This window comes from Bufo gargarizans, chromosome 4 (assembly GCF_014858855.1).
Source record: "Bufo gargarizans isolate SCDJY-AF-19 chromosome 4, ASM1485885v1, whole genome shotgun sequence".
Taxonomy (NCBI): domain Eukaryota; kingdom Metazoa; phylum Chordata; class Amphibia; order Anura; family Bufonidae; genus Bufo; species Bufo gargarizans.
In genome coordinates, this window is record NC_058083.1 from 430235935 (window position 1) to 430259023 (window position 23089).

The 23089-nt window shown below is 46.3% G+C and overlaps 1 long non-coding RNA gene across 1 annotated transcript; it reads left to right on the forward strand.

Moving 5' to 3' along the window:
* The first annotated feature begins 1959 nt into the window (after positions 1 to 1959).
* On the forward strand, positions 1960 to 20585 carry LOC122934349. The gene is made up of 3 exons (XR_006388658.1): positions 1960 to 2019; positions 18261 to 18337; positions 20400 to 20585. It is a non-coding gene; the product is annotated as an uncharacterized LOC122934349 (long non-coding RNA).
* The last annotated feature ends 2504 nt before the right edge of the window (positions 20586 to 23089 follow it).

Here is a 23089-nt window from a genome sequence, read left to right on the forward strand (position 1 = left end):
AGATTTCCCTACCTCCTGACTTCCCGTCGCACGGCTAATGACGTGAGGAGGCGTTCCTGAGTTTTGACGATCTGCACATGCGCAAACCGACAGTTTATGGAAAATCTCAGCAGAGTTTAGCTTCACACCGGGACACTGCGCATGCGCCGGCCGGCCGGACACTGGGCCGTAATATTTCCCTACTGAGGCTCAGGAACTCCTCCTCACGTCATTAGCCGTGCGACGGGAAGTCAGGAGGTAGGGAAATCTCACGAGGTAGGGTAGTATAACACTACATCGGCTCCTGCTACCAGTGCAGGCCGCCGTGTGAAAACACCAGAGCCCTGACCCACTTCGGACCCCAAAGCCACCTCACCCCTTTCCCCCTGGACAACCACATACAGGTCCTTCTAAAAAAATTAGCATATTGTAATAAAGTTCATTATTTTCTGTAATGTACTGATAAACATTAGACTTTCATATATTTTAGATTCATTACACACAACTGAAGTAGTTCAAGCCTTTTATTGTTTTAATATTGATGATTTTGGCATACAGTTCATGAAAACCCAAATTTCCTATCTCAAAAAATTAGCATATTTCATCCGACCAATAAAAGAAAAGTGTTTTTAATACAAAAAAAGTCAACCTTCAAATAATTATGTTCAGTTATGCACTCAATACTTGGTCGGGAATCCTTTTGCAGAAATGACTGCTTCAATGCGGCGTGGCATGGAGGCAATCAGCCTGTGGCACTGCTGAGGTGTTATGGAGGCCCAGGATGCTTCGATAGCGGCCTTAAGCTCATCCATCCTCGTCTTGCGTCTCTCAACTTTCTCTTCCCAATATCCCACAGATTCTCTATGGGGTTCAGGTCAGGAGAGTTGGCAGGCCAATTGAGCACAGTAATACCATGGTCAGTAAACCATTTACCAGTGGTTTTGGCACTGTGAGCAGGTGCCAGGTCGTGCTGAAAAAGGAAATCTTCATCTCCATAAAGCTTTTCAGCAGATGGAAGCATGAAGTGCTCCAAAATCTCCTGATAGCTAGCTGCATTGACCCTGCCCTTGATAAAACACAGTGGACCAACACCAGCAGCTGACATGGCACCCCAGACCATCACTGACTGTGGGTACTTGACACTGGACTTCAGGCATTTTGGCATTTCCCTCTCCCCAGTCTTCCTCCAGACTCTGGCACCTTGATTTCCGAATGACATGCAAAATTTGCTTTCATCCGAAAAAAGTACTTTGGACCACTGAGCAACAGTCCAGTGCTGCTTCTCTGTAGCCCAGGTCAGGCGCTTCTGCCGCTGTTTCTGGGGAATGCGGCACCTGTAGCCCATTTCCTGCACACGCCTGTACACGGTGGCTCTGGATGTTTCTACTCCAGACTCACTCCACTGCTTCCGCAGGTCCCCCAAGGTCTGGAATCGGTCCTTCTCCACAATCTTCCTCAGGGTTCGGTCACCTCTTCTCTACTTTTTCCTTCCCACAGACTTCCCACTGAGGTGCCTTGATACAGCACTCTGGGAACAGCCTATTCGTTCAGAAATTTCTTTCTGTGTCTTACCCTCTTGCTTGAGGGTGTCAATGATGGCCTTCTGGACAGCAGTCAGGTCGGCAGTCTTACCCATGATTGCGGTTTTGAGTAATGAACCAGGCTGGGAGTTTTTAAAAGCCTCAGGAAACTTTTGCAGGTGTTTAGAGTTAATTAGTTGATTCAGATGATTCGGTTAATAGCTCGTTTAGAGAACCTTTTCATGATATGATAATTTTTTGAGATAGGAATTTTGGGTTTTCATGAGCTGTATGCCAAAATCATTAATATTAAAACAATAAAAGGCTTGAACTACTTCAGTTGGTGTGTAATGAATCTAAAATATATGAAAGTCTAATGTTTATCAGTACATTACAGAAAATAATGAACTTTATCACAGTATGCAAATTTTTTGAGAAGGACCTGTACAAGTAAGCCATGCCCATGATTGAAGCTGACAAAGACCAAAGGTACAAGCCTCCAAATGTGACAACGTTGGAGGTTTGTTTTCAGAGTAGCAGAGCTAAATGTGTCACCTGTAGTACACCGCGTTGTTCCAAAGTAGGAGAATGATAAGCAGTAGAGCTGTGTTTTGTTAGATGTAGGACAGATGAAATGAAGCAGGGATGTAGCAGTGCTAAGTTTGTCAAATGTAGTGGCTTTCAGATCTTTATATGTAGTGCAGAGATGTAGTAGGGTGGACTTTGTCAAATGAGTTTGTCAGCTGAGCTTGTCAAATGTAATGTAGGAGAGTTGAGATGTAGCAGACCTGAGTTAGTCAAATGTAGTCAAATTCAGTTCTTTACACATAGTGCTGGTTTGTGAGGTGTAGCAGAGCTGTAACAAGGCAGAGGCCCCTTCAAATGGGACAATGCTGGAGTTTTATTTCAGAGTAGTGGAGCAAAATTTGTAACCTGTAGTAAAATGAGTCCTTCCAATGTAGGAGAAATGTAGGAGATTGATATGCAGTAGAGCTGGGTTTGTCAGATGTAAGAAAGCTGAGCTGTATGAGGGCTGTGTTTGCAAATGAGTTTTGACAGCTGCATTTATCAAATGAAGTGTAGGTGAGCTGAGATATAGCAGTGCTGACTTTGTCAAATGTAGCAGAATTCAGTTTTTCTGGTGTAGCAGTGCTCAGTGTATATAAATGATATATATATATTTATAGAGATATTTATTTACCGATCTATATCTCTATATACATTTATATAGATGGTATATGTATATATGTGTGTATATATATATATTTTATATACAGGATGGAAAAACGTGGTACACTACACTATCCATCCTGCAGAGTCCTAAAAAAAAGTTTTGGTTTTTTTTTACAATGGAACTCTATGGTAGTGCAGTGTGTGATGTGTGTAGTGCAGTGTGTGATGTGTGTAGTGCAGGGTGTGATGTGTGTAGTGCAGGGTGTGATATATGTAGTGCAGGGTGTGATGTGTGTAGTGCAGGGTGTGATATATGTAGTGCATGGTGTGATGTGTGTAGTGCAGGGTGTGATATATGTAGTTCAGGGTGGGATGTGTGTAGTGCAGGGTGTGATATATGTGGTGCAGGGTGTGATGTGTGTAGTGCAAGGTGTGATATATGTAGTGCAGGGTGTGATGTGTGTAGTGCAGGGTGGGATATATGTGGTGCAGGGTGTGATGTGTGTAGTGCAGGGTGGGATATATGTGGTGCAGGGTGTGATGTGTGTAGTGCAGGGTGTGATATATGTAGTGCAGGGTGTGATGTGTGTAGTGCAGGGTGTGATATATGTGGTGCAGGGTGTGATGTGTGTAGTGCAGGGTGTGATGTGTGTAGTGCAAGGTGTGATATATGTAGTGCAGGGTGTGATGTGTGTAGTGCAGTGTGGGATATATGTGGTGCAGGGTGTGATGTGTGTAGTGCAGTGTGTGATATATGTAGTGCAGGGTGTGATGTGTGTAGTGCAGGGTGTGAGGTGTGTAGTGCAGGGTGTGATGTGTGTAGTGCAGTGTGTGATATATGTAGTGCAGGGTGTGATGTGTGTAGTGCAGTGTGTGATATATGTGGTGCAGGGTGTGATGTGTGTAGTGCAGGGTGTGATATATGTGGTGCAGGGTGTGATGTGTGTAGTGCAGTGTGTGATGTGTGTAGTGCAGGGTGTGATATACATATGTGGTGCAGGGTGTGATGTGTGTAGGGCAGTGTGTGATATATGTAGTGCAGTGTGTGATATATGTAGTGCAGGGTGTGATGTGTGTAGAGCAGGGTGTGATGTGTGTAGTGCAGGGTGTGATGTGTGTAGTGCAGTGTGTGATATATGTAGTGCAGGGTGTGATGTGTGTAGTGCAGTGTGTGATCTGTGTAGTGCAGGGTGTGATGTGTGTAGTGCAGGGTGTGATCTGTGTAGTGCAGGGTGTGATGTGTGTAGTGCAGTGTGTGATATATGTAGTGCAGGGTGTGATGTGTGTAGTGCAGGGTGTGATGTGTGTAGTGCAGGGTGTGATGTGTGTAGTGCAGGGTGTGATGTGTGTAGTGCAGTGTGTGATCTGTGTAGTGCAGGGTGTGATGTGTGTAGTGCAGGGTGTGATCCGTGTGGTGCAGGGTGTGATGTGTGTAGTGCAGTGTGTGATATATGTAGTGCAGGGTGTGATGTGTGTAGTGCAGTGTGTGATATATGTGGTGCAGGGTGTGATGTGTGTAGTGCAGTGTGTGATATATGTAGTGCAGGGTGTGATGTGTGTAGTGCAGTGTGTGATATATGTAGTGCAGGGTGTGATATATGTAGTGCAGTGTGTGATATATGTAGTGCAGGGTGTGATGTGTGTAGTGCAGTGTGTGATATATGTAGTGCAGGGTGTGATGTGTGTAGTGCAGTGTGTGATATATGTAGTGCAGGGTGTGATGTGTGTAGTGCAGTGTGTGATCTGTGTAGTGCAGGGTGTGATGTGTGTAGTGCAGTGTGTGATCTGTGTAGTGCAGGGTGTGATGTGTGTAGTGCAGGGTGTGATGTGTGTAGTGCAGGGTGTGATGTGTGTAGTGCAGGGTGTGATGTGTGTAGTGCAGGGTGTGATGTGTGTAGTGCAGTGTGTGATATATGTAGTGCAGGGTGTGATGTGTGTAGTGCAGTGTGTGATATATGTAGTGCAGGGTGTGATGTGTGTAGTGCAGGGTGTGATGTGTGTAGTGCAGGGTGTGATGTGTGTAGTGCAGTGTGTGATCTGTGTGGTGCAGGGTGTGATGTGTGTAGTGCAGTGTGTGATGTGTGTAGTGCAGTGTGTGATATATGTAGTGCAGGGTGTGATGTGTGTAGTGCAGTGTGTGATATATGTAGTGCAGGGTGTGATGTGTGTAGTGCAGGGTGTGATGTGTGTAGTGCAGGGTGTGATGTGTGTAGTGCAGTGTGTGATCTGTGTGGTGCAGGGTGTGATGTGTGTAGTGCAGTGTGTGATGTGTGTAGTGCAGTGTGTGATATATGTAGTGCAGGATGTGATGTGTGTAGTGCAGTGTGTGATATATGTAGTGCAGGGTGTGATGTGTGTAGTGCAGTGTGTGATCTGTGTAGCGCAGGGTGTGATGTGTGTAGTGCAGTGTGTGATCTGTGTAGTGCAGGGTGTGATGTGTGTGGTGCAGTGTGTGATGTGTGTAGTGCAGTGTGTGATGTGTGTAGTGCAGGGTGTGATATATGTAGTGCAGGATGTGATGTGTGTAGTGCAGTGTGTGATATATGTAGTGCAGGGTGTGATGTGTGTAGTGCAGTGTATGATCTGTGTAGCGCAGGGTGTGATGTGTGTAGTGCAGTGTGTGATCTGTGTAGTGCAGGGTGTGATGTGTGTGGTGCAGGGTGTGATGTGTGTAGTGCAGGGTGTGATGTGTGTAGTGCAGGGTGTGATGTGTGTAGTGCAGTGTGTGATCCGTGTGGTGCAGGGTGTGATGTGTGTAGTGCAGTGTGTGATATATGTGGTGCAGGGTGTGATCCGTGTGGTGCAGGGTGTGATGTGTGTAGTGCAGTGTGTGATATATGTAGTGCAGGGTGTGATGTGTGTAGTGCAGTGTGTGATATATGTGGTGCAGGGTGTGATGTGTGTAGTGCAGTGTGTGATATATGTGGTGCAGGGTGTGATGTGTGTAGTGCAGTGTGTGATATATGTAGTGCAGGGTGTGATGTGTGTAGTGCAGTGTGTGATGTGTGTAGTGCTGTGTGTAATATATGTAGTGCAGGGTGTGATATATGTAGTTCAGGGTGGGATGTGTGTAGTGCAGGGTGTGATATATGTGGTGCAGGGTGTGATGTGTGTAGTGCAAGGTGTGATATATGTAGTGCAGGGTGTGATGTGTGTAGTGCAGGGTGGGATATATGTGGTGCAGGGTGTGATGTGTGTAGTGCAGTGTGTGATATATGTGGTGCAGGGTGTGATGTGTGTAGTGCAGTGTGTGATATATGTAGTGCAGGGTGTGATGTGTGTAGTGCAGTGTGTGATGTGTGTAGTGCTGTGTGTAATATATGTAGTGCAGGGTGTGATGTGTGTAGTGCAGTGTGTGATGTGTGTAGTGCAGGGTGTTATGTGTGTAGTGCAGTGTGTGATATATGTAGTGCAGGGTGTGATGTGTGTAGTGCAGTGTGTGATATATGTGGTGCAGTGTGTGATGTGTGTAGTGCAGTGTGTGATGTGTGTAATGTGTGTAGTGCAGGGTGTGATCCGTGTGGTGCAGTGTGTGATCCGTGTGGTGCAGGGTGTGATCCGTGTGGTGCAGTGTGTGATCCGTGTGGTGCAGTGTGATCCGTGTAATGTGTACATGTGTGATGTATACATGTGCGTGATGTATGTAATGCAGATCTTCTACCTGTATGAACTAGGAGATGATCATATGACAGTGTTTGTATGCGAGAATCAGGGCAATAAATATTGAGTTTTGTTTGGCTGTTAACCCTTGCTTTGTTAGTGGAAAAAAATGATTAAAATGGAAAATCTGCCAAAAAAGTGAAATTCAGAAATGTCATCTACATTTTCCATTAATTCTTGTGGAACTCCTAAAGGGTTAACAATGTTTGTAAAATCTGTTTTAAATACCTTGAGGGATGTAGTTTCTATTATCTAAGCCTTCTAATTTTTTGAGTTATTACTATCTATTATAAAAGTAGAGAAATTGAAATTTGGAAATTTGCTAATTTTTCCAAATTTTTGGTAAAATTGGTATTTTTTATAAATAAAAATGACATTTTTTGACTCAATTTGACCATGAAGTACAATATGTGACAAGAAAACAATCTCAGAATGGCCGGATAAGTTAAAGCGTTTTAAAGTTATTACCAAATAAAGTGACACTGGTCAGATTTGCAAAAATCGGACAGGGATTTATGGTGAAAAGTGTCTAGGCCAGAGGTCCGGTTTTAGGGCGGACAGTCCGGCTTTCAGACTCCCTGTCCTCCGCCCGGCGCAGGGCCTGGACGGACACAGGGATGTTCTTTTAAACAGCTCACTCTCAACCAGCAGCACTGTCACCCTCCCTCCCACCCTTACAGCTGACAGAAGTAGATTTTTACCTTGATTTTTTCAATCCCCATTGGCTGCGGAGTGGGAGGGGCATGGCCTAACCGGATCAGGGGTGTGGCTTAGCAGGACTGGGGAAGGGGGGGGGGGGTTAGTCTGTTTTTTGAGGGTGGCCTGAATGGCCACTCTACCTGCCCCTGAACTGTGACCTCCACAGCACTCCACTCCCTTAACAGTGTCATCCACAGAGCCCTGCCCCTGTCACCAGGATAATCGCTGTTGAAGTAAAGCCGTGGCCTAATAGCACTTGGTACCTTAGTTCTAGATGTGCCTTTGTTTCAGCAATAGATGTTTTCTATCTTCTGAAAATCCTGTTTATTTTGTATGCAAATGAGCCAGTAAGGTGCCCAGAGGGGCGTCACTCTTGCAGGAAGGAGCCCAAGCCCGCCCTCATGCTGGAAGTAGGAAAAAGGGGGGCTGAAAAGGGGGTGCATATGTGTGTATGTCCGCTAAAGGAATCCGCACCGTCGCATTTACAATCTCGAAATTTGGCACACAGGTACATCAGGTGTCCAGGAAGGTTTTAGGCCAGGTCTCAGCTCTCTAGAACGTACCGTTCCTGAGATATAAAAAAAATATATATATATATCAGCCAATAGGAGCTCGCAGGTCCTCCAGCCTCCACCTACAGTTATACTCAAAATTTCCATAACAACCCAGCCATTTGTTTTCACTGCTGTAGGAGAGCTTTTAAGGAAATCTGTCACCAGGATAATCGCTATTGAAGTAAAGCCGTGGCCTAATAGCACTTAGTACCTTATTTCAAGATGTGCCTTTGTTCCAGCAATAGATGTTTTTATCCTCTGAAAATACGGTTTATTTGGCATGCAAATGAGCCAGTAAGGTGCCCAGAGGGGCGTCACTCTTGCAGGAAGGAGCCCAGACACGCCCCCTGCCACAATGTGTCCACCCTCAAAAGACTTAAAACCCCGCCCCCGGGTCCCACTAAGCCATGCCCCTTATCTGGTTAGGCCAGATAAAAAAATGTAGGTGAAAATCAACTTCTGTCAGCTGCAGGGGTGGGAGGGAGGGTGACTTTTGTCCCTGCAGCTCACACTCAGACAGCACAGTGCTGCTGTCTTAGAGTAAGCTGTTCAAAAGGACACGCCCCCGTTATGGTTAGGCCACACCCCATCCCACTCCTCAGCCGACAGATTAAAAAAGATGAAGTTAAAAATAAACTTCTAGGTCCCGATAAGCCACACCCAGACCTGGTTAGCCCACGCCCCCCTCCACTCCTCAGCCGACGAGGATTGAAAAATTGAAGGTAAAAATCAACTTCTGTCAGCTGCAGAGATGGGAGGGTGACCTTTTCCCTGCAGCTCACACTACAGTGCTGCTGTCTTATAGTGAGCTGTTCAAAAGGACAATCCCCCGATCCAGTTAAGGCCACTGTTAAGGGGGTGGTATGCTGTGAAAGTCACTGTTAAAGGGGAAGGCTGCTGTAAAGGTCAAAGTTAAGGGGGTGGGCTGCTGTGGTGGTCACTGTTTTGGGGGCGGGGTGCTGTAGATGTCACTGTTAAAGTGGATAGTGTGGATATCTTTTAACAACACACACAAACATGAAATGAAATAGATTAAATATACCCGAGCGAAGCCGGGTCCATCAGCTAGTCTATTAGATATATCTACGAGCTAAAATTTTAAAATTGACTCCGATAACACATGGAACAGTGTTATCTTGGTTATCTTGTGAAAAAAGCCATTGAAATAGGAGTTATCTTTTTAATGCCATTCTTTACTTAACATGTAAACCATCAAGTTTAGGTCATCTGGATCTGTGTATATATACACATACATATATATATATATATATATATATTTATACACACACATGCACACTGCATTATACAGTGTAATGGATGCAGTGTGTACAGGTATATAGTATATCCAGCGGTGTACTGATATGCGAGGTACGAGCTGTAATTTATATGTCATACCTCACATATCAGTACACCGCTGGCCAGGAACGGTTAGTGGGACGAGCTACGAATGGTGCATGGGGGCCCAATTAAGATTTTTGCTATGGGGCCCAGTGACTTCTATGTACGCTAGAGTTGAGCGAACACCTGGATGTTCGGTTTCGAGAAGTTCGGGCCGAACTTCCCGGAAATGTTCGGGTTCGGGATCCGAACCCGACCCGAACTTCGTCCCGAACCCGAACCCTATTGAAGTCAATGGGGACCCGAACTTTTCGGCACTAAAAAGGCTGTAAAACAGCCCAGGAAAGGGCTAGAGGGCTGCAAAAGGCAGCAACATGTAGGTAAATCCCCTGCAAACAAATGTGGATAGGGAAATGAATTAAAATAAAAATAAAATAAATAAAAATTAACCAATATCAATTGGAGAGAGGTCCCATAGCAGAGAATCATGCTTCACGTCACCCACCACTGTAACAATCCATTGTCATATATTTAGGCCCCCAGGCAGAGGAGAGAGGTCCCGTAACAGAGAATCTGGCTTCATGTCAGCAGAGAATCAGTCTTCATGTCATAGCAGAGAATCAGGCTTCACGTCACCCAACACTGCAACAGTCCATTGTCAGATATTTAGGCCCAGGCAGTGGCACCCAGGCAGAGGAGAGAGGTCCCGTAACAGAAAATCTGGCTTCATGTCAGCAGAGAATCAGTCTTCATATCATAGGAGAGAATCATGCTTCACGTCACCCACCACTGTAACAGTCCATTGTCATATATTTAGGCCCCGGCACCCAGACAGAGGAGAGGTTCATTTAACTTTGGGTTGCCCCGCAATATAATGGTAAAATGAAAATAAAAATAGGATTGAATGAGGAAGTGCCCTGGAGTACAATAATATATGGTTAAGGGGAGGTAGTTAATGTCTAATCTGCACAAGGGATGGACAGGTCCTGTGGGATCCATGCCTGGTTCATTTTTATGAACGTCAGCTTGTCCACATTGGCTGTAGACAGGCGGCTGCGTTTGTCTGTAATGACACCCCCTGCCGTGCTGAATACACGTTCAGACAAAACGCTGGCCGCCGGGCAGGCCAGCACCTCCAAGGCATAAAAGGCTAGCTCTGGCCACGTGGACAATTTAGAGACCCAGAAGTTGAATGGGGTCGAACCATCAGTCAGTACGTGGAGGGGTGTGCACATGTACTGTTCCACCATGTTAGTGAAATGTTGCCTCCTGCTAACACGTTGCGTATCAGGTGGTGGTGCAGTTAGCTGTGGCGTGTTGACAAAACTTTTCCACATCTCTGCCATGCTAACCCTGCCCTCAGGAGGAGCTGGCCGTGACACAGCTGCCTTGGCGACCTCTTGCTCCTCCTCTGCCTTGGCCTTGGGCTTCCACTTGTTCCCCTGTGACATTTGGGAATGCTCTCAGTAGCGCGTCTACCAACGTGCGCTTGTACTCGCGCATCTTCCTATCACACTCCAGTGCAGGAAGTAAGGTGGGCACATTGTCTTTGTACCGTGAATCCAGCAGGGTGGCAACCCAGTAGTCCGCACACGTTAAAATGTGGGCAACTCTGCTGTCGTTGCGCAGGCACTGCAGCATGTAGTCACTCATGTGTGCCAGGCTGCCCAGAGGTAAGGACAAGCTGTCCTCTGTGGGAGGCGTATCGTCATCGTCCTGCGTTTCCCCCCAGCCACGCACCAGTGATGGGCCCGAGCTGCGTTGGGTGCCACCCCGCTGTGACCATGCTTCATCCTCATCCTCCTCCACCTCCTCCTCATCCTCGTCCTCCTCGTCCTCCTCGTCCTCCAGTAGTGGCCACATTTGTACCTGGCCTCTGCTGTTGCAAAAAACCTCCCTCTGAGTCACTTCTAAGAGACTGGCCTGAAAGTGCTAAAAATGACCCCTCTTCCTCCTCCTCCTCCTGGGCCACCTCCTCTTCCATCATCGCCCTAAGTGTTTTCTCAAGGAGACATAGAAGTGGTATTGTAACGCTGATAACGGCGTCATCGCCACTGGCCATGTTGGTGGAGTACTTGAAACAGCGCAACAGGGCACACAGGTCTCGCATGGAGGCCCAGTCATTGGTGGTGAAGTGGTGCCGTTCCGCAGTGCGACTGACCCGTGCGTGCTGCAGCTGAAACTCCACTATGGCCTGCTGCTGCTCGCACAGTCTGTCCAGCATGTGCAAGGTGGAGTTCCACCTGGTGGGTACGTCGCATATGAGGCGGTGAGCGGGAAGGCCGAAGTTACGCTGTAGTGCAGACAGGCGAGCAGCGGCAGGATGAGAACGCCGGAAGCGCGCACAGACGGCCCACACTTTATGCAGCAGCTCTGACATGTCGGGGTAGTTGTGAATGAACTTCTGCACCACCAAATTCAGCACATGCGCCAGGCAAGGGATGTGCGTCAAACTGGCTAGTCCCAGAGCTGCAACGAGATTTCGCCCATTATCGCACACCACCAGGCCGGGCTTGAGGCTCACCGGCAGCAACCACTCGTCGGTCTGTTGTTCTATACCCCGCCACAACTCCTGTGCGGTGTGGGGCCTGTCCCCCAAACATATGAGTTTCAGAATGGCCTGCTGACGTTTACCCCGGGCTGTGCTGAAGTTGGTGGTGAAGGTGTGTGGCTGACTGGATGAGCAGGTGGAAGAAGAGGAGGAGAAAGCTGAGTAGGAGGAGGTGGCAACAGGTGGCAAAGAACGTTGCCCTGCGATCCTTGGCGGCGGAAGGACGTGCGCCAAACAGCTCTCCGCCTGGGGCCCAGCCGCCACTACATTTACCCAGTGTGCAGTTAGGGAGATATAGCGTCCCTGGCCGTGTTTACTGGTCCACGTATCTGTGGTCAGGTGGACCTTGCCACAGATGGCGTTGCGCAGTGCACACTTGATTTTATCGGATACTTGGTTGTGCAGGGAAGGCACGGCTCTCTTGGAGACATCCCCTGTTTGCGGGGCGGCAGGTGCCAACGTTCCTCCAGAGGCGGAGGAAGAGGCCGAGGCGGCAGCAGCAGAAGAGGTAGCAGGGGGAGCCTGAGTGACTTCCTTGTTTTTAAGGTGTTTACTCCACTGCAGTTCATGCTTTGCATGCAGGTGCCTGGTCATGCAGGTTGTGCTAAGGTTCAGAACGTTAATGCCTCGCTTCAGGCTCTGATGGCACAGCGTGCAAACCACTCGGGTCTTGTCGTCAGCACATGGTTTGAAGAAGTGCCATGCCAGGGAACTCCTTGAAGCTGCCTTTGGGGTGCTCGGTCCCAGATGGCAGCGGTCAGTAGCAGGCGGAGTCTCTTGGCGGCGGGTGTTCTGCTTTTGCCCACTGCTCCCTCTTTTGCTATGCTGTTGGCTCGGTCTCACCACTGCCTCTTCCTCCGAACTGTGAAAGTCAGTGGCACGACCTTCATTCCATGTGGGGTCTAGGACCTCATCGTCCCCTGCATCGTCTTCCACCCAGTCTTGATATCTGACCTCCTGTTCAGTCTGCACACTGCAGAAAGACGCAGCAGTTGGCACCTGTGTTTCGTCATCATCAGAGACGTGCTGAGGTGGTATTCCCATGTCCTCATCATCAGGAAACATAAGTGGTTGTGCGTCAGTGCATTCTATGTCTTCCACCGCTGGGGAAGGGCTAGGTGGATGCCCTTAGGAAACCCTGCCAGCGGAGTCTTCAAACAGCATAAGAGACTGCTGCATAACTTGAGGCTCAGACAGTTGTGGTCAGTGATGTGACAGACTGATGGGCTTGGTTTTCAGGCGCCATCTGTGCGCTTTCTGCAGAAGACTGGGTGGGAGATAATGTGAACGTGCTGGATCCACTGTCGGCCACCCAATTGACTAATGCCTGTACCTGCTCAGGCCTTACCATCCTTAGAACGGCATTGGGCCCCACCAAATATCGCTGTAAATTATGGCAGCTACTGGGACCTGAGGTAGTTGGTACACTAGGACGTGTGGCTGTGGCAGAACGGCCACGTCCTCTCCCAGCACCAGAGGGTCCACTAACACCACCACGACCATGTCCGCGTCCCTTACTAGATGTTTTCCTCATTGTTACCGTTCACCACAATAAGAGAAATATTATTTGGCCCAATGCATTGAATTCAAATTCAGGCCTTTTTTTACAGACACCTAACACTATCTGGCTGTCACGGCTGAGGATGGGGGAAACCCTCAGCCGTGCGATGCCAGGTGTTGTAGTGGCTACTCGGCCATGAGAACAGGATAGGGAGCAGGTCACCTCCTCACGCATCCCTACCCTGACCCTAACTCCTAACCTGCATGGGCCGACCTTTAAGGTAGGAGGACCCATGCGCAGGAACCTCGGAGCCCTGTCTTACCCTCCGCAGATCCCTGAGCTAGGAGCTGGGTAAGACGACCTACTCCTCCTTGGCACGGAGGAGCAGGAGTCTCAATGGCCAAGCTGTTGGGAAAAAGGGGAACATGAACAGCCACACCAGAATGGCAGGCGAACACCCAGTTCACCAACCTGCCACAGCCTTGCTGACTGGATCCCTGAGCAGACAGGAAACCAGAACCGTGAGCTGCACCAAACATAAGAAGGTCCCAACAGAACAACAAACAACCACACACGCATAAAGACATCAAACACTAAACAATACTTTTTTATGACCACAGGGGTGGCTCTCACAGGCAGGTCAAATACACAGGAGGCTGCTCCAGCCAAGGATGACTGAAGCAACCTACTGAGCCTTGCTAGACACTCAGGCTATATAGGCCAAGAAGCCACACCCCACAGTCGGACACACCCAGTGACATCACACACACACTGGGAAGGGAGTTAACCCTTCCAGCATCACAGAAGGGAAAACACACATATAAGGGAAAGTGTCCAACTGCCTCACACACTGTGGCTGTTGCCGCTGGCAACGACATGGGTGGCAACCATGTCCAGGGAGTCAGCCCGAAGGCCGAGACAGTGCCACCACATGTACAGACTACAACAAACGTTGCCACGGGCAACCACAGTGCGGGGAAGGATGTCAGTGCACACCACAAAACACCGTGCACACAGACATACCAAAAGTGCATACACACATGCACACAACTCCCCGGGAACCGCACACAAAGCTGTTGTCCGCGGCAACCGCACTGAGGCTAACTACATTATGCCTCAGCTGCGGTTGACACAACAACCACAACCGCGGGCAACTGTATGCGGCTCCCAAGGAGTCACGACCATAACCGTGGCCGTGACACTGGCTATCTATTTAGGTACCGTATTACACTAATAAAGGCACAGCAGTAACAACAGATTTAGCTGAATATAAATTTGAGGCCTATTATTTAGGCGCTGGGTGACAGGTATACGTTTACGGACAGAATTAGACTGGTATATGCACAGTAGCGTGTGTGTGAAGTTATTGTGGATGACCCTATTAGTACCTTGGATCTAATATACCCTTTTAGGGATAGCCCTGATACAGCAGAAACCACTAATTTAGGAAATTGCTAAGTTGGAAATTGTATTTCAACCCTGAACAAAAATATATCCTTTGCCAGACAGCAGACAGTATTACAGTTGGCTAGCCACAGCTGAAACACCAGATTTAGGGTACTGCTATTTTGGCAATTGTATTTCACCCCTCAATAAAATAGCAAGCACAGCCAAGCCCCTGATGTAGGATATAGCCAAAAAAATAACCACACTATTGATGGTTAAATGCACTTGGTGTGACCGCTTGACCCTGATGTAGGATATAGCCAAAAAGCAACCACACTATTGAGGGTTAAATGCACTTGGTGACAGGCTCAGCTTGCCCCTGATGTAGTATATGGCCAAAAAACCATTGATGATATCTTTGTTATATGGCATGGCACCAAGCAATCCTTTGAGTTTTTTGTGACAGAGCACAACATAAATGAGATAGGGCTCCGATTCACTCATGAATCAGACACACAGGCCCTTCCTTTCTTGGATGTCCTAATTACTAAGGGCCAGATGGGCGAGTTGGACACTTCTATATTTAGAAAGCCCAGCTCAACCAACTCGCTCCTTCGTTGGGAAAGTGAACACCCGCTTGCATTAAAACGCGGGATCCCTAAGGGACAATACTTACGTCTACGACGGAACTGTACAAACAAGAAAGATTTTCTGTACCAAGCGGCGAAGCTCCGAGCATATCCTATAGACGCGGAAGGAGCCTCAGGGATCGGTTGGTTCATAGCCAATACACCCCACAAGTATTGTCGGGATGTGCTTGGCTTAAGAACCCCAACCATGGCTGTTATCGATGCAGTGGTTGCATCGCCTGTCCGCACATCACAACTGGCAAATCTTTCAGGAGTAATGTTACGGGCAAGGAATTTACCATCCGTGACTTCATGAACTGCAAGACCCGGGGAGTCATTTACCGGATTGTCTGCCAATGTGGGAAAGAATACATTGGCAAAACAATCCGTGAATTCCGTAGGCGAGTAGGGGAACACCTTAGTGATGTGGCCAAACTCAAGGATACCCCAGTGGCTAAACACGTCCACAATTCTCACAATGGCCAGGGCCGTCTTTCATTCATGGCCATTGATAAAGTGAATCCACCAGCAAGAGGGGGAGACTGGGAAAGGTTAATCCTACAGAGGGAAGCTAGATGGATCTTTGACCTCAAGACCATGGCCCCCTTAGGACTTAACGAGCAGCTAAATTTTGGTTGTTTTTTGTAATGAACCATCTCTCTATTAATAGTCCCCGCCCTCCTATTATCTACATGCATTATGCACCCCAATCTATTAGGGGGCATACTAACTGGTATCTCATTACCTTTAGTAATTAATGAAAGCTACCTGTATAGTCCCTTCCCCCCCCCTCCCATTAATGTTATTGATTGCTCATATTTACAAATTTTGTGCCTTCTGGCCTTTAATCATAGGAGCATCCATGCCTCTCCATCTGTTAACCTGCATTAAATGCTATATTAACCTCTAAGGGGGCGCAAGTTATTATGCTTGCTCCCTAACAGCTGATCCGGATGCCTGAGCACTCCTGGCGTCGGTCAGTTGCTCAGCAACAGGCGCTGCATCCAACCCTTCTCCCGGCCGCCCCACGTGACCGGACCTTGCGCTGCGCTCCACGGTTTGGTGCGGTGCGGTCCACGGTCCTTGGCCGCGCCTGCCGATGGGACGTAGCGTTCCGATCACGTGACCGGACTATCCCACCCCCAGAGGCGGTCGCTTGAATAAGGGCGTGCTATCTGCTGCTTAAATACAGCGTCCTCATGGCAAATCGGAGTGCAGCTGACAATATCAGATCAGCTGCCCCAGAGGCGCCCCCCTATAAAGAATCTGTGGGGTCCTCCCTTTCTGCAGGACCATCAATGTCCTTTCTATCAATCCTATGGATCCACTGATCTAAGGTATGTCCCTGTTCTATTTCATTCCATTTCTTTTCTTTCCCCAATACATGCGTTTTCCAATCCTCATGTTAAACACATTTTTCCTTGCAGGATTATTTTTGCGCATTGTTGGATCTCTTCCCCTGATGATTTATCACTTGAAACGTGACACGTTGGGAACCATCCTATAGGGCATTACTAGGGATACCCGCCCGATTTTAGGGTAAGGTATCCGGACAGGGCCGCCCCTTGCGGGGTAGGAACTCTGTGTAGACAGGCAGGTGAACAGTAGCTTTGCCCCCTCCCGAATCAGGGCTTACTAGGGACAACGGTTCCCTGTACCAGTCTACATCTTGAATTACCATCAGCTACATCTAATTCTCGGCCCAGACGCGGTATTATTTCCACCACGCCAGGCTGATCCCTATCAGGGGGCATCTGAACGGTAAGACTGTTCCATAAATTTAGCCATATCTTAAGTATCTGTTTGTGGCGCTTTATATTTTATTTAAATTAACAGTAAAAGTTACATTTTAAGCTCTCCCAAATTCTCTATGGTTCATTAAAATTGTTAGTGGGAGCGCCAATACTCACATTTCTTAAACTACTCAACATACTATTTTTCGTCTATGGCCAAAAAACAACCACACTATTGATGGTTAAATGCACTTGGTGTGACAGCTTGACCCTGATGTAGGATATAGCAAAAAAATAACCACACTATTGAGGGTTAAAGGTACTTGGTGGCAGCTTGTGCTGGCGCACCACAAGACACAAAATGGCCGCCGATCACCCCAGAAAAAAGTGAATGAAAAACGCTCTGGGCAGCCTAAAAACAGTGAGCAATTGAATAGCAGCAGTTCAATCATCCACAGCTGCAGATCGATCACTGAATGAAGTCTTTTGGAGGAGTTAATCACTGCCTAATCTCGCCCTAACGTCGCGGCTGCAACCTCTCCCTATGCTGATCAGAGCAGAGTGACGGGCGGCGCTACGTGACTCCAGCTTAAATAGAGGCTGGGTCACATGCTGCACTGGCCAATCACAGCCATGCCAATAGTAGGCATGGCTGTGACGGCCTCTTGGGGCAAGTAGTATGACGCTTGTTGATTGGCTGCTTTGCAGCCTTTCAAAAAGCGCCAAGAAAGCGACGAACACAGAACCCAAACTTTTACGAAAATGTTCGGGTCCGTGTCACGGACACCCCAAAATTCGGTACGAACCCGAACTATACAGTTCGGGTTCGCTCATCCCTAATATACACCCCTGGCTACTCAAAGAAGTAGTGGCCTGAAGGCTCCCCTGCAGCAGAGTCCAGATCCCTGTACAGGGGTTAAAGGGTAAATACCCGGGGAGCCACTTAAGCCCCCTTTACACTGCCCAAGCATTGAGTGAAGATCTGCCATTGTAAAGGTGCCACCGATTACCTAATGCTCATTAATAAGGTAACAAGATCTTATGTGCAGACATAGTTTGCGGGCAGCAGATCATGCCATCTAAATAGTCTCTGCTGCCAGCAAACAATGATCCTGTATGGGGATGAACAATTACATTAGCAATTGATCCTCCCCATATTGTGGAGGAGATCGCTGCATGTAAATCCGGAAGTCTCCTTTACTGAAGAGCAGGCCATTGTTGGGAAGGAACACTTCCTTCCCGACATTCGTCTACTTAATTGAGTAGTGTAAAGGGGCCTCTAGTCAAATCTGTTCAGGTGACACCGTAGATCCACATCTGCATCCTTTATATTGCACAGATATGTTTAATTGTGTTATATCAATAATTAGCCTGTTTGCATACTTAATGGAAAATCTTTAAGGCATCATGGCCAGTTTGGGTTGCTCAAGGACAGATGTAGGAAACAGGTCACACCCATTGTCATAGTGCCATACATTTGTTTCTCAATTTTTGCATTAAATACCATGAAATCATAAAACTTTTGTTGTTTAACTAGGGCTCCTGAGGATGCACCGATCAAAGAAAAGCTACTGTTTGCAAGCTCAAAACCCTACTTAAGACAAGCATTTTCAGGTATGTACAGAATTAAGAGGTTGAAAATTCTATGTGAAAAAGCATACAACACATGAGATCGTATAGAAACGGTGCATTGTATTTTAGAAGCAATCAAAAGTTCCCCAGTTATAGTCCCCTTGTGGGACTATTAAATGGTTTAAAAAAAAGTAAAAAAATATTATAAAAAAAACCTCCAATAAGAAAAGAAGCTTTTTTTTTCCATTGAATAAGCGGAAAAAAAAAAAAAAAAAATCACCCCCACGTTCGGCATCACCCATCTGTAACAACCCACACTACACAAATATCATGTGAATTATCCCATACGGTGGATACCGTAAGAAAAAAAAAAAAAAAAGTCCAGAATTGCTTTCTGCTTAGTTGCCACCAAAAAAAAGTAAATATCAAAAAGTGTTATTTAACCCAAAATGATACCAATGTAAACTACAAGTTATCCTGCAAAAATCAAGCACCCACATATCTCCATAGAAATAAAAAAAATAAAAAATACAGGTCTTGGAATGTGGCGATGGAAAAAGACTTTCTTCTTTTAAAAGGGTTTTTATTGCGCAAAAGTAGTAAAATGTAAAAAAACAAAAACAATGTATTGGGTAACGCTGTAATTGTACTGATCCTGAGAATAAAGTTATCATGTTATTTAAGCCGAAAAAATAAAACACAGCAAAATGTATTAAGTAAAAACTCACTGGCAGTATTACTCTTTTTCTCCCCATCTCCCTCCCAGAAAGAGTTAATAAAAGTTATGCTGGGTTCACATGGGCGAGATTTCTGCGCGGGTGCAACGCGTGAGGTGAACGCATTGCACCCGCACTGAATCCGGACCCATTCATTTCTATGGGGCTATGCACATGAGCGGTGATTTTCACGCATCACTTGTGCGTTGCGTGAAAATCGCAGCATGCTCTATATTGTGCGTTTTTCACGCAACGCAGGCCTCATAGAAGTGAATGGGGCTGCGTGAAAATCGCAAGTATCCGCAAGCAAGTGCAGATTTTCACGCATGGTTGCTAGGATGAAAGTCTATTCACTGTATTATTTTCCCTTATAACATGGTTATAAGGGAAAATAATAGCATTCTTTAATACAGAATGCTTAGTAGAAGGTCAATTGAGGGTTAAAAAATAAAAATAAAATTAACTCACCTCCTCTAATTGATCACGTAGCTGCCGGTCTCCTGTTCTTTCTTCAGGACCTGTCAAAGGACCTGTGGTGACCTCACTGTGCTCATTACATGATACATCACATGATCCATCAACATGGTGATGGACCATGTGATGAGCACAGTGATGTCACCACAGGTCCTTTGACAGGTCCTGAAGATAGAACAGGAGACTGGCAGCTACGCGATCAATTGGAGGAGGCGAGTTAATTTTATTTTAATTTTCTAACCCTCAATTGACCTTCTACTAAGCATTCTGTATTAAAGAATGCTATTATTTTCCCTTATAACCATGTTATAAGGGAAAATAATAACATTTACAGAATACTGAACCCAACCCCGAACTTCTGTGAAGAAGTCCAGGTTCGGGTCTGAGTACCAAACATGCTGATTTTTCTCACACGTGTGCAAAACACATTAAAACGCTTTGCACTCGCGGGGAAAAATCACGCATGTTCCTGCAATGCACCCGCATCTTTTCCCGCAACGCCCGTGTGAACCCAGCCTTAATCAGTAAGTTATGTGTACCCCAAAATGGCACCATTAAAAACTAAAACAAGCCCTCATACAGTTACAATACATAGACAGAAAAATCAAAGACATTACACCTCTTGGAAAGTGACGATGAAAAAATGAAAAACCTCAACCTCAGTAAGGCACAAAACAGGCAGGTTACTAAGGGGTTAATTTCCCACTGACATGAGCATTTACTCTCAAGCACTTGGCCATATTACACCCTACGACCTCCACGTTCATAGTAATAGGGTCTGGGGTCAAGCTAGATCTATTTATGCCTCATATTTTATATATAGGCACTTTTTTTTTGTTTTTCCATTTTTGCTGAAATAAAAATGCTTAATGAATTTTTGCACATTAATAACAAAAATGTTCTTTCCTGTTTAGGAGTCAACAGGCAGTGGGAGCTTCATTGTCAGGAAGACCTCACCATTGATCAGCTGGCGCAGAAACTGACAAGTGGCAAAATAAAATCTTTAGAGGGACATCTTTTATAGATAATTAGTGCCAGTAACACGCTAGCTGATTACAGTGGATCTAAACCCCTTTAAGAATAAAAAATATTTGCGACAATCTCAGCATTTTTTCCCTGAACTGTATATTTCAGATCACTTCTGTCATTTAAAGGCTATACCGCTCCCATACTTAAAGGGGTTATCCCATCACTAATGTAAAAAATGAAAATCAAACATCATATAGTACATGACAATCTATTTCTAACGAAGCTAGAACCAGCCCTGCACTTCACATGGATCCAGAGATCTCCCCATTCAATGCTCTGCTAGATTTATATCAAGCTGATAGCTCAAGGGGCGTGTCTTTCCTGCTGCAGCTCAGGGGGCGTGTCCATGCTCTTCCTATCACAGCTCAGGAGGCAGCTGAAGGATGAAACTGAGCATGTGCGGCCATCTCAGTGAGCAGGACAAAGAAATAAATAAAAAACGAACAACAGGTGGCGCTATACAGATACGTTTTATTGAATAACTCAGTGGCTATGCTAAACTTTTAATGGCATGCAATTACAAAAGTATTCGGACCCAGGTGCTGGTTTGAAAACTCTAGAATATTTTTTGTGGGATAGCCCCATTAAAGAGGACCTGTCATCTCAAAATGCAATGCATTCTGAAAGCAGCATGTTATAGAGCAGGAGAAGATGAGCAGATTGATAGATATTTTTGTGGGAAAAGATTGAGTAAAACCTGTAATTTATACCTTTGCTTTCTTTACCTCCTGTGCAGACCTATCGGTACAGGGAGGAGGTGTTTTCAGTGACTGACAGCTATGTCTGTATGCACACAATGCTGTCAATCACTGATAACGCCTCCCTCCTGTACCAATAGCTGCTTACAGAGCTGCAAAAACCAGAGATACAAATGTATAAATTACAGGATTTACGGATTATTTTCCCCCCAAACTATATATTAATCTGCTCAGCTTCTCCTGCTCTATAACATGCTGCCTTCAGATTCATTGCTTTTTGTGGCAACAGGTCCTCTTTAAAGAAGTTTTTGATGCATTTGAATTGAGAAATGATGTTGGGGGCTGCTATTCAACCAGTACAAACTATAGGGCCCTTAACGATCCTTGGTGTGTGACCTCACCATGAAAGAGGTGTGACTTCAGCCATATTGTTTATAGACGATTATACATGGCCGCAGATTTAGGGGAATGGAGGCCTAGGGCTATGTACATACAGTACATGTGATCCTTAGGCGTGTCCAGATAAGGTCCGGATGCATTGCAGCAAACCCGCGCAAGTAGTTACGCAATTGCAGTCAGTTTTGACTGCGATTGCGTTCCGTTGTTCAGTTTTTATTGCGTGGGTGCAATGTGTGTTGCACACGTGTGATAAAAACTGAATGTGGTACCCAGACCCGGACTTCTTCACAGAAGTTCAGGTTTGGGTTCAAGGTTGTGTAGATTGTATTATTTCCCCTTATAACATGGTTATAAGGGAAAATAATAGCATTCTGAATACAGAATGCATAGTACAATAGGGCTGGAGGGGTTAAAAAAAAAATATATAACTCACCTTAATCCACTTGATCGCGCAGCCCGGCTTCTCTTCTGTCTTCTTTGCTGTGCACAGGAATAGGACCTTTGATGACGTCACTGCACTCATCACATGGTCCGTCACACGATCCATCACCATGGCAAAAGATCATGTGATGAGCACAGTGACGTCATCAAAGGTCCTATTCCTCAAAGAAGATAGAAGAGATGTCGGCTGCACGAACAAGTGGATTAAGGCGAGTTAATATTTTTTTTTTAACCCCTCCAGCCCTATTGTACTATGCATTCTGTACTAAGAATGCTATTATTTTCCCTTATAACCAATAATAATGATCGGGTCCCCATCCCGATCGTCTCCTAGCAACAGTGCGTGAAAATCGCACCGCATCCACTTGAATATAGAACATGCTGCGATTTTCACGCAACGCACAAGTGATGCATGAAAATCACCGCTCATGTGCACAGCCCCATAGAAATGAATGGGTCCGGATTCAGTGCGGGTGCAATGCGTTCACGTCACGCATTGCACCCGCGCGGAAAGCTCGCTCGTGTGACAGGGGCCTTAGCGACATGGCTTGCACCCCTAGCTTGTAGCAGAGGTTGAGAACCTAGGTGATGGACCTCCATAGAAGGCTGTAGTTTGTAAAAATGGACGCTGTAGACGTAAGTTGTGCAGGACATAAAACATGACATTTATATGATTTGTTGCAAGTTCCTAATACAAACCCAATTCATATTTGGTCCCTGACCTGAGATCTCCGGATCACTTTACACACGCCCAGTCATATAGTGTGTCTATGCATGCACACTTGGCATAGATTCTCTGATATTTGTCCTAAAGAACACCTGTCAGCAGGATCAACTCTAATAAACCATGCATACTACATGGTAGGGTTGACCCTGCTGGTTAAAATCCATCTAGACTTATTCTTTATGCAAATGAGGGCTTCAGTGCAACGAGGGGCCCAGCGCTGGAAAGCTGAGGTGCACCAAAGGACTAGACCATGGCCCTTGGTGCACACTTAAGTGCTCACTTAGATAAAGAAGAAAATGATTTGTTGCAA